Below are 11,828 nucleotides of genomic sequence, written 5' to 3'. Positions count from 1 at the left end.
ATTTGGCCAGCGGGCAAAGAGGCAGAAAATCTGCTCAGATTTTGATGCATCACTCTTTATGCAAGCAGCTCCTTGAGCCGTGGAGAGGAATGCTTCCTCCTATAGAGAGCAGTACCGTGAAGTTACTCATGGCTCCTTTCTGCTTGGAGCTCCAAATCAGGCTGTTGGGCACTGGAATGATGGGGCATTGGTTAATTCCTTGAGGAGAATGAGGCAGCCGAGTCCCCTCCCTCCTCTGGCTCTTGTTAGCAAAGGAAGTCACCTTCCTGCTCGCTCCCATCCTCCCCATCCTTTTATCCCAGGATTAAGCACTTTAAGTTTATGTTTGATCAAGGGATGAAGGTGTCCAACTCTTCATTTCCAGGAAGGGGTACTGCGAAATCGGGGGACTGTCCTGAGAACTAACAGTCTCTATCTCCAGTGTGTGTCCACAGGTCAAGCAAAGTGGGCAGTCAGGCTGCTTTTACAGGCTGTAAATAATGTTTATACTATTCATAAGTGCAGTGTTGGTTAAAATTGTGGTATTTAAGTGCTGACTATATGCCAGACACTGTGCTGAGCGCTGGGATAGATACAAAATAATCATCAGGCACAGTAGATCTGCCCCTTTGCCTGTGAGCCCGATGTGTGACAGGACCTCATTTGATCTGATTATCCTGCACCTAACCCAGCTTTGAGCAAAGTGCTTGAGACATAGTCGGTCTGCCACAGTGCATAGAGCACTATGTTAAGATCAAAGTGATTATTTAGGGAATTAGGCAAAAATATTTTCTATAGAAGAGGAAAATGCATCCTGAGGCCCAAATGAAGCAGCCTGGCCGTTCAAACTGGCCAGAATCCGTGGATCACTAATCATGGGCTTGAAAGCTCCTCGGGGTCAGGGATTGCATCTTTCACTTTTGTCGTGTCTTCCCTCACATGCAATAGGGCATGACATGCCCAGCAGGCAGGCAATGGGTTCCCTGGGCACTTGGGTGGGCAGTCATAAATGCTGCTGACGATGCTCCCATTCATCAAGTCTGGCTGGGGGGAGGGGAGGATATAGGCTTTCAAGGAGCTGCCCCTCAGAAACCCACCCCCAAGGTAGGAGACAGAACTGTTCATTCACTCAAAGGAGGAACCCAGCAGATGTTGAATAACAGCCATCCAGGAAGTAGTTGGCCTAGCTGGCACAAGCCTGGGAGTAAGAGGATCTGGGTTCTAATACTGGCTCCTCCACTCTTTTGCTGTGTGGTCTTAAGCAAAACATTTGACTTCCATGTGCCTTAGTTTCTTCATCTCTGAAATGGAAATTCAATCCCTCCACTTGGACTGTGATCCCCAAGTGGGACAGGGACTGTGTCCACCCTGACTTTTATATTCATTCATTCAATTGTATTTATTGAGCACTCACTGTGATGATGATGATGGTGTTTGTTAAGCAGTTACAATGTGCCAAGTACTGGGGTAGATACAAGGTTAACAGGTTGTCTTACATGGGGCTCACAGTCTTGATCCCATATTACAGATGAGGGAACCGAGGCACAGAGAAGTGAAGTGACTTTCCCAAAGTCATGTAGCTGACAAGTGGCAGAGCCTGGATTAGAACCCAAGACCACTGACTCCCAAGCCAGTGCTCTTTCCTCTAAGCCACGCTGCTTCTCCTGTGCTTCTCCTTCTGCTGTGTGTAGGGCACTGCACTAAGTGCTTGGGAGACTATGATACAACAATAAGCAGATACATTCTCTGCTTTTATCTGTCCCAGTGCTTAGCACATAATAAGCACTTAATGTCACTTAATATTAGTGTTCTTCCATCTTCCTGCTGCAGCGGATGCCCCTTTCTCTGGTGAGGTGGGATTTGGGGAACAACAATTCCATGTTGTTCCTGTCCACCCCTTTCATGGTTCTAGAAACTCCAATTCTGTCCCCCCTAAGCCTGTGTCTGTTCAGAGTGCAGAATCCTGACACTTCCAGTCTCTCCTTATGCAGTACCTGCTCCATCGCCTGATCCTTGCTGCCCTCCCCTGCCACTTCTGAGCTTCCAGGCCATGAAGAGGGGAAGTAGTTGGCACTAACTGTCTACATTTATTCAGAGTAAACACAGTCTCCACTCCCACACTTAGCTGTCAGGCCTACTAGACTGTAAGTTCCTTGAGGGCAGGAATCATGTCTACCAGCCCTATTGCATCGTCCTCTCCCAAGTGCTTAGCACAGTGCTCTGCACTCAGTAAGTTCTCAAAAAATACCAGTGATTGATGGATTGCCTGAAGTTCATTAGCACTGGCTAATAGTCCCTTGATGTCTTTCCCAGGACTTCCCTTGGTCTGTGCCCAGGTGGCATTGAAGGGTAGTCAGGGGCTCACTGTTCCCAAGCTGTGGGGACTTTCCAAGTGGGAAGAGGCTTCACTGCTGCTGGAAACTGGCATTTTGCTTCCCCAGCTGACGGTCCGGTGGGAAGGAGCTGGAGGGCTCCCAACTGTGCAGGTGAAGCTGCCGGCTCAGGAGCGGATCTGAAATGGGGTGGTGCAGGCATGGAAAGAGTCAAGATGGACCACTGCCCCCTCTCATCCTGTTGACTCTGGAGACAACAGAGATGTGCCCCATCTCCCGACACCCATCCGCCCCTTTCTGCCTGAGCTGCAAGTGCTGGGAATTTGGGGTGAATCAGTCCTCAGGTTTGGGCTGCTGGGGTCGCAGATGTCCCTGGAAAACCAAATGTTTCAGCAACTCTTTCGCCATCAGAAAAGGTGGTATGTCAGGAGGCTTAGAAAGTAGGTTAGCAGTCCTCCAGAGTGACACTTCCCAGCTTTATGCTTGGATTCTCTCACCCTGGAGAGGGGTGGAGGGAGGCTGACATTTGAGGAGGGCCCAGCTGATTCATTAATGAAGAGTTCTACATTGAGAAGGGCTTCAGGATAGGTGTTTTGTCAAAGGCACTTCCTGATACTTACCCATGATTCCATCCAAACCCCTCTCTAGAGCTGGCTAGTCTTCCTGGCAGCACAGCTTCTCATGGGGGATTCTATACGCTCACCCCTAAACCCTCTACCACTGGGGGCAAGTGTCTCCTTGTGTCTGTTCTGAATCTTCCAGTTCTAGTGGAAGCCCTCACCCTGGTGGGCTGGGATTTGGGGAACAAAAGTTCCGTGTTCATCTTGTCGAGCTCTTTCGTGATTGTCAGCTCCAATCCTGTTCCCTCCCAGCCTGCAGTCCCCACCCTTTCATTCTCCTCTTGGATCAAAGTTGCTTCGTCTCCCTGGCCATCCTCCTGGTCCATTTTTCATCCTTCTCCTACCTCCTTGGTGTAGTGTCCTATTCTCGCTCTTCTGCTCAAGTCTGTCTCTCTCCCTCCAGGCCCCTGTCTCATCCAACACCCTTCGCCTCCCCTGGCTTTTCCGAGTGGACTCTTGTCTTTCCCTGGACACACATTTTCTCAGCATTCAGTGAGCAGTCACCTAAACGGGTGGACTCCACCAGTTGAATCTCATAAACCTATGGGGTGGCTGAGAGAGAAGGGCGTTGAGCACAAGCCTAGTGGAGCCAGGAAGATCATCAGTCCATCCTGCTGGGATTTTTTTTATAATGGTATTTAAGTCCTTACTAGGTGCCGGGCACTGCACTAAGCACCGTACACAGCCCATGTCCCACTGTGGACAGCTAAACCACTGTGGACTGTCCTATGTAGTCAATCCCACTCATTCTCCCCAGCAGCAGGGAGGGCTTCAGACCTCTGTCCGTTCTAGAACGAGCCTAATGAGTGTGACCAGAGTCCCAGAGGATGCTGGGAAGTGGATCAGCTACCACCCCCGCCAAGCTCTGGGGAACAGGTAACCCCAGGTTACTCCAGACCCACCATGTACACTTTTGAAAACCAAATGGACCGACCCCAAGTTCCCCACTCCACTTCCGAAAAGAGCTGAGGTTTCACCTGTGTAGTGGGGTTAGCCCCAGGAGTGGAGCTAGTGGGCATGAACAGGGGTTGTCGGTCCACAGGTCCTTCCTATCTTCCCCCAGCTTCATCAGGTTCACCTATTCAGTGGCCCTCATCGCCCTAATGCGGCCTGTCTGGAGACACCATTTAGCTACTTTCCACTAGGCTACTATTGAGGAGAGAAAGGCCGGGGCCTGAACACTTCCGCCTGACAGATCTGCAGTGCTTAGATCCTGTTGTTCTTGTTATGATGGGATTGATTTCCCCACTGGAGCGTCTATAGATTTTATGCTCTGTCTACTGTTTCATAGACCATAAATATCTATCTTTTTGGACACGGTGAGGGTGGGGGCAGGGTGAGGTGGGGGAGGGTTGTGTTCTGGGTTAATCCTGTATCTTGATCCTCTTGCCGTGACCTGAGTGCCTGTGACTCTCTTTGCCCATTAAAATATTCCTGAGTCTTTTCAATGGTGTGTTGAAAGTGAGATGTTGGGGTTGCCATCTGCTTCCCCCAACAGGGGCCTCCACTCTTACAGGCTCATCCATTTTGTGGGTGCTACCGAGTTGGAGGTCTGGGATGGGGAAAGCATAACCATAAATTTTCCCAGGGAGAATAATATTCAGGGCTTCCTAGAGAGCTTCTCTTTCCCCAGAGCATTTCCATGTCTGTAACCTCAGTTTATCCACACAACAGGACTGTGACGAAGGGAGAGGCAGATATTATTCTGCCCACTTTACCTTATTCTTCCCCTATCTGCCATTTATTTTAATGTCTGTCTCCCCCACTAGATCAGGGACAAGTATTATGGGCAGGGAACAAGTCCACTAATTCTCTTTTACTCTGCCAAGAGTTAAGCACAGTGTTCTGCACACAGTAAGCACTCAATAAATACCAACGATTGATTCAGGTGAGGAAACTGAGGACCGGAGAGCCAGCAGGCAGGTGACAGAGCTGGGACTGGCGTGCAGATCTCCCAGCTCTCAGGCATGAGTTTCTTCCAATGGACCTCACTGCTTCCATTAGAGAAGCACCGTGGCTCAATGGAAAGAGCACGGGCTTGGGAACCAGAGGTCATGGGTTCAAATCCTGGCTCCACCAATTGTCAGCTGTATGACCTTGTACAAGTCACTTAGCTTCTCTGTGCCTGTTAGCTCATCTGTAAAATAGGGATTAAGACTGTGAGCCCCACGTGGGACAACCTGATCACCTTGTATCCTTCCCAGCCCTTAGAACAGTGCTTTGCACATAGTAAGCGCTTAACAAATGCCATCATTATTTGCTCTTGGAGGTGTTCCTTTTTGGATTTAACCCTGGGGAGGTCTGCTTGGTTCTGGACATTCTTCTAATCATTAGCACCAGGACTGACTGAGCATATATATATTTTTTGTTTGTGTGCGTGTGGAGCAAGAGATTGGGCAAATAAGGAGCAGACAAAAGAAATAACATGCGATTCCTGCCTCAGTGAGCTTTTTGAGTATTACTATTATCATTTTTTAAGCACTTATGTGTCAAGGACTGCTCTAAGGACTGGGGTAGATGCAAGTTAATCAGGGTGAACACAGTCCCTGTACCACCTGAGACAGTCTAAGTAGGAGGGAAAACAAGTATTTATTCTCCATTTTCTAGTTGAGGAAACCGAGGCACAGAGAAGTTAGGAAACTTGTCCAAGGTCCCACAGCAAGCAATTGGCAGAGTTAAGATTAGAACCCAGATCCTCTCAGGGCCTTGCTCTTTCCACTAGGCTATTCTGCTTCTTGTGAGCTCATAGTATAATGGAAGTATGAATCAGTGAAGGTTCCTGTTGCTGAGGGGGTGAAACGGCATGATTGATAGACTCGAGAGAATCATTCAATTGATAACTAAGAAACCAGCAGGGCCAACAAGGCACCGCAGAAGTGGTTGAGGGGATGGAGTCTCCCAGGGAGGTACACAGTAATTCAGAGTGGTCCACTGTATAAAGAAATAATCCCTGTGACACCCCTTGAGGGCCAGAGATGACATGAAAGAGGGATCAGGATGGGCGATCACTTCCATGAGCTGGGCTTGTCAGTGAGCAACGGCTTGGCTGTTCATTCGAAAGCCTCATAGGACCATGGCTCATTTCGGTTTCAAAAGTGTTTTCTTTGTTTGCAGAGCCAGATTCCTTGACCTCTGTATGTGCACGTGTGTGTGTGTGTTTTCATGGGGGCTTAAGCTTATCTTGTCCACGTATGGGTGTGCCTGCATGTCTCGTGGTTACCTAATGATGCATTCCCTGTCAAGGACAAGACCCACAGATCTGTGCAGAAAACCCTAACTTCCCCAGACCAGGCCCTGAGATTGTAGTGGGTGCAAGGGAGACTTCATTATCATCATCACCGATCTGGGCCAAGCCCTGAACTGAGCACTGCAGTCATCGCCAGATAATTGCAGTCCTTGTTTCATTATTCATTCATTCAACTGTATTTATTGAGCACTTACCGTGTACAAAGCATTATACTCAGCACTTGGGAGAATACAATATAACAATATTGTTATATTCCCTGCCCAGAACGAGCTAAGTTTCCAATCCCAGAAGTGGGAAGAACAGATGTTTTATCGCCATTTTACAGACAAGGCAACTGAGGTTAGTCAGAGAGGTAAAGTGACTCATGCCAGGTCTCACAGCAGGCCCATGGCAGAGATGAGATTAGAACCCAGACCTACTGAATCTCGGTATCAGGCTCTTTCCCCTGGGCTGGGCTGGCGGAGGAGTCACAAGATCAATCCGGGCTTGGCGTGATTGATTGATGTGTGGTTAGGTCTGCCCCTTTCTGTGGTACCGGGAAAGGCCGAACATAACATAATTCATCATTGCCCAGACGCCCTGGGCAGCCATCTAGACTCCCAGTAAAGGGAACTCGGTCAAAGCAGGGGACCTGTGATTCCAAGAGTGCCTCTTGATGGAAAATTCAACCTTTTCTCTTTAAAATAAAGGAGACATTTATTTCCTTGCAGAACCTTGTCATGTTTGAGATGAAGCCTGGTGTCTGCATGTCTGCGTGTTCAGTAATTGCTTTTCTGTTTGCACAAAATAACTTCCCCACATAAAAGGGTCGGATAATCCTGAAAGTTGGGATCTCACAGGCCTCTGATTTATTGCTTCCACAGGAGAAGGAGCTCAGTTTTTTTTTAAACAATATTTACATAAAATTCTTTGTTCATTAGCTCAGCTCCAGAGATGGGGGGCTCCCCTGAGCTGGTCATTGGTCACAGAGATCCAATTAGCACCAAAGGCCAAGCGTACATTATGCTGGAAAAGTCCTGGCTGGGGAGGAGCATGCATTTCTGATTAAAGCAGCCCCAGCCTCAAATGGAATTAGTGTCCTGAAATCAGATTGTGCCTGCATGGGAGTGAGGTAGCGTCTCGCTTTTCCATCTCCCAGAGGGGGGCCAGCTCCAGGCACCCAGGAAATCTGCAAGGAAGAGGGTGGGGAATGTATGATGGGATGGAGGCCGGGTTGGTGGGAGGGGCCTTTGCTATAGGTTGCTCCCTGCCAGGAGTTCCAGCAGGTGAGAAACTGGAGATGGAGGCACCTAGGGTCTTTTTTTGACTGGCACTCCTGAAGGCAATGGTCATCAGTGAAGTGTTTGCTAGTTGGTTCTGGGGCAATCTAGATGGAAAACTCCTTGAGGGCAGGGGCTGAGTCTGACCCCAAATTGCCTAGCACGGTGCTTAAGATTGCAGCTGTGCAATAATAATTCAACTCCAGGAGGCCTTCCCAAACTGAGCCCCTTCCTTCCTCTCCCCCTTGTCCCCCTCTCCATCTCCCCCATCTTACCTCCTTCTCTTCCCACAGCACCTGCATATATGTATATATGTTTGTACATATTTATTACTCTATTTATTTTACTTGTACATATCTATTCTATTTATTTTATTTTGTTAGTATGTTTGGTTTTGTTCTGTGTCTACCCCTTTTAGACTGTGAGCCCACTGTTGGGTAGGGACTGTCTCTATATGTTACCAACTTGTACTTCCCAAGTGCTTAGTACAGTGCTCTGCACACAGTAAGCACTCAATAAATATGATCGATTGATTGATTGATAATAATCCCAATTGTGGTATTTGCCAAGCACTCTCTGCCAAGCACTGGGCTAAGGTCAGGGCTAGGTGCAATGCAATACTATTGGACACAGTCCCTGTCCTTTTATTTTAATGGTATTTAAGCACTTACTATGTGCCAGTCACTGTTCTAAGCACAGAGGTGGATATAAATTAATCATTTTGGGCCCCACAAATGGCCCAAATGGGGCCCACGTTCTAAAGAGGAAGCAGCATGTCCTAGAGGATTGAGCACAGGCCTAGGAATCAGAAGAACCTGGGTTCTAAGCCCAGCTTGGCCACTTTGCTGTGTGACCTTGAACCAGTCACTTCACTTCTCTGTGCCTCTGTTTCCTCATCTGTAAAATGGGGTTGAAGACTGTGAGGCCCACTTGGGACACGGACTATGACCAACACAATTTGCTCGTATCCACCACAGTGCTTAAAACAGTGCCTGGTACATAGTAAGTTAACAAATGCCACAGTTATTATTATTAAGGGGAGGGAGAATGGGTATTGAATCCTCATTTTACAGATGAGGAAACTGAGGCCTGTCCTCTTTTCAGCAGGCCATACTGCAGCACTCTATACGTGCTAAGTCTTTCTCAGTAAATACTAATGATGACGATGATGATGACGGTAATGATGATGAGATGCTGAAAGGAATTCAAATCCTCCTCTGTGCCAATCCACTAAACAGGACAACCAGCGAGGTGAGGTATTACCAAACCCAAAGCCTGTGCCCAGTGTGCCCTATGACAACAGCAGAGGCAGTTGGTGCATTGATGCCTATAAGTTGCCAACTTGTACTTCCCAAGTGCTTAGTACAGTGCTCTGCACACAGTAAGCACTCAATAAATACGATTGAATGACTGAATGCCAGAACCATGGATACCCTCACTGAAACCCCAAGAGGCCAGATTTGGCTCTGTGTCAAAGATGGATTTGGAATGCATTTTAATTTCACGCCAATGGGAAGCACCCATTCTGCTCTTGTGACATGTTGGCGGAATTCAGAGAGAGCCTGAAGTCTTCAGTGTGCAGAATTAGGTTGAATGGGTGGATCTTTACTGAACCATGTTGATGTTGATCTCAAGGCACCGAACACAACTGTCAGGATGGGCTTGGGGATACAAGCATACTTCCTTTGTCTGGGGATGAATTTAAAGCAGACTCCTGGGGTCCTCTACAATGCAAGCTCCATGTGGGCCAGGAATGTATCCATCAACTTTGGTTTTATTGTACTCTCCCAGGTGCTTAGTACAGTACTCTGCTACACAGTAAGTGCTTATCAAATAGGATTAATTTTTCATAGGAATGTTTCAAAGAGAAAGGACTGAGTGCTGGTTGTTCTCCTGGACACGCATCCTCAGATTAGAGATAACTATCCACCACCCCAAACTCTCCCCCGCTCCATCTCTGACTCTCCCCCACTGACTCAGCACAGATCATCCAACACCCCTAACTCTTCCCTCTCCATCTCTGACCCTCCCTCCAGTGACCCAGCGTGGTCTGCTTATTTCTGTTCTGTCCAAACCCCTCTGGTGATTCTGACTGCCCAGCTCAATTGGGAACAGATTCTATATTCTCCCTTCCTCTTATTGACATCCTAGGAATTCTGTGTGCAGTGAACATTTCCTTTGGAATTACTGAAACTCTGTACCTTTCCCCAGTGTGTTTCCCCTGCCATGAGTCCAATCTCCAACTTGGCATTGCGTACTTATGAGAGTTCCTACTACACCCTTTTCCCTTCTCAGGATGGCACCTGGAGAGTTTCCAGTACTCTACCAGTCTCGGCTATGGGAGGGAGAGTCAAGTAGATGCATACCCATTCCATTCCTAGCTTGGGAAGTGGCTAACATGTGGAAGGCAATCTACTTCAAGTCAAAACTCACCAGTGCTGGGCAACAGTAGCATGGAATAGAGTTGAGGGCAGAGACTCGTTTACTGCATGGAAGGAGGCAATGGTAAACCACTTCTGTATTTTGACCAAGAAAACTCAATAACAATAATAATAATAATAATAACAATAATATTTAAGCATTTACTATGTGCCAAGTACTGTTCTAAGCGCTGGGGTAGATTCAAGGTTATCAGGTTGTCCCACATGGGGCTCAGAGTCTTAATCCTCATTTTACAGATGAGGCAACTGAAGCACAGAGAAGTAAAGTGATTTGCCCAAAGTCACACAGCTGAAAAGTGGCGGAGCTGGGACTAGAACCCATCACCTCCGACTCCCAAGCCCAGGCTCTTTCCATTGAGCCATGCTGCTGCTTCTATGGATACACTACCAGAACGATTGCAGATGGAAGTGGGGTATTTTGGGAGAGATGTGTCTATGGTGTTGCTAGGGGTTGGATGCGACTTGACAGCCCAAAACAACTGAACCCTCTATTATTCTCATGTTAACTTATTCACTGTATGCCCAGCTCATTTATCTCACTCCGGACCTCTTGCTCACATCCTTCCTTTCACCTGAAATTTTAGACTGGGAGCCCCAACCAGGACAAAGACAGTGTTCAACCTAATTAACCTGTACTTACCCCAGCTCTTAGAACAGTGTTTGACATATATAAGCACTTAATGAAGTCCTTAAAATAAATTCCCACCCCCTTCACGTACAGCAGACCACTACTCTCTCCCTCTTCAAAGCCCTTATGACATTGCGTCTCCTCCAGGAGACCTTCCCTGATTAATCAACTTGCATCGTCACTCCCTCAGATGTAGCTTCAGCACTTCTGTCACCTTAGTACTTGCGGGCTCACATTGTTCTTAATACAGCTCTTTATACTCTGTTGCTCCCTTCTTCCTGTAATTTTAATGTTTGTCCTCCCCACCAGATCATATGCTCCTGAAGGGCAGGAATCTTGTCTACCAACTCTGTTAAACTCCCCTTATAAGTACTTAGTATAGAGAAGCAGTGTGGTTTAGTGGATAGAGCAGGGGCCTGGGCGTCAGAAGGACTGGGTTCTAATCCAGGCTCTGCCACTTGTCTGCTGTGTGACCTTGGGCAAGTCATTTAACTTCTTTGTACCTCGGTTACCTCATCTGTAAAATGGGGATTAAGACTGTGAGCCCTCTGTGGGACAGGGACTGTGTCCAACCCAATTACCTTGTAACCACTCCAGAGCTTAGTACAGTGCCTGGCACTTAACAAATACCATCATTATGGAGAAGCAGCTTGGCTCAGTGGAAAGAGCCCGGGCTTGGGAGTCAGAGGTCGTGGGTTCTAATCCAGGCTCCGCCTGGACTTTGGGTAAGACACTTAACTTCTCTGTGCCTCAGTTACCTCATTTGTAAAATGGGGATTGAGACTGTGAGCCCCACATGGGACAACCTGATGACCTTGTATTTACCCCAGCGCTTAGAATGGTACTGGGCATATAGTAGGCACTTAACAAATATCATCTTTATTACTATCATTATTAACATTATTATTACAGTGCCTGGCACATAGTAAGGGCTTAACAAATACCACTTTTATTGTTATTATTAGGTAAGTGCCTATTACAGTGCTCTGCAAAGAATAAGTGCTCAATAAATACTACGGATTGGTTGATTGAGATCTCTGTTCTCTGGGGTGGAAAGTCAGCTGTGGAGACAGCTTTCTGCAGTAGTTAGTGGCAATAGTATTTATGAAGTGCTTACTGTCTACAGAAGACTGTATTAGGTGCTGGAAGAGAATGAGCAGTTGAGAATTAGACAATAGTCCCTGTTCTTCAGGGGGCTCTTGATCTTTCTGGGGAAGGAAATCTCTGGTCTGAGAATTCTCCGGGAGTTTCCCCTAAAGCCAAAGCCTTTCTCTCCTTCAGCTCGAAAACACTTACGTGGATTTCCTTCCCTGCTGCTGAA

General features: G+C 47.4%; 1 non-coding gene across 1 annotated transcript; it reads left to right on the top strand.

The window, feature by feature from the left end:
- The first annotated feature begins 9,723 nt into the window (after positions 1–9,723).
- Positions 9,724–9,861, top strand: LOC119934556. The gene has a single exon (XR_005452961.1). It is a non-coding gene; the product is annotated as a small nucleolar RNA SNORA7 (small nucleolar RNA).
- Positions 9,862–11,828: the final 1,967 nt, after the last annotated feature.

The sequence above is a fragment of the Tachyglossus aculeatus genome, chromosome 1, assembly GCF_015852505.1.
Source record: "Tachyglossus aculeatus isolate mTacAcu1 chromosome 1, mTacAcu1.pri, whole genome shotgun sequence".
Taxonomy (NCBI): Eukaryota; Metazoa; Chordata; class Mammalia; order Monotremata; family Tachyglossidae; genus Tachyglossus; species Tachyglossus aculeatus.
The sequence above is the reverse complement of the archived record's forward strand: the minus strand, read 5'-3'. Positions and strand labels throughout refer to the sequence as shown.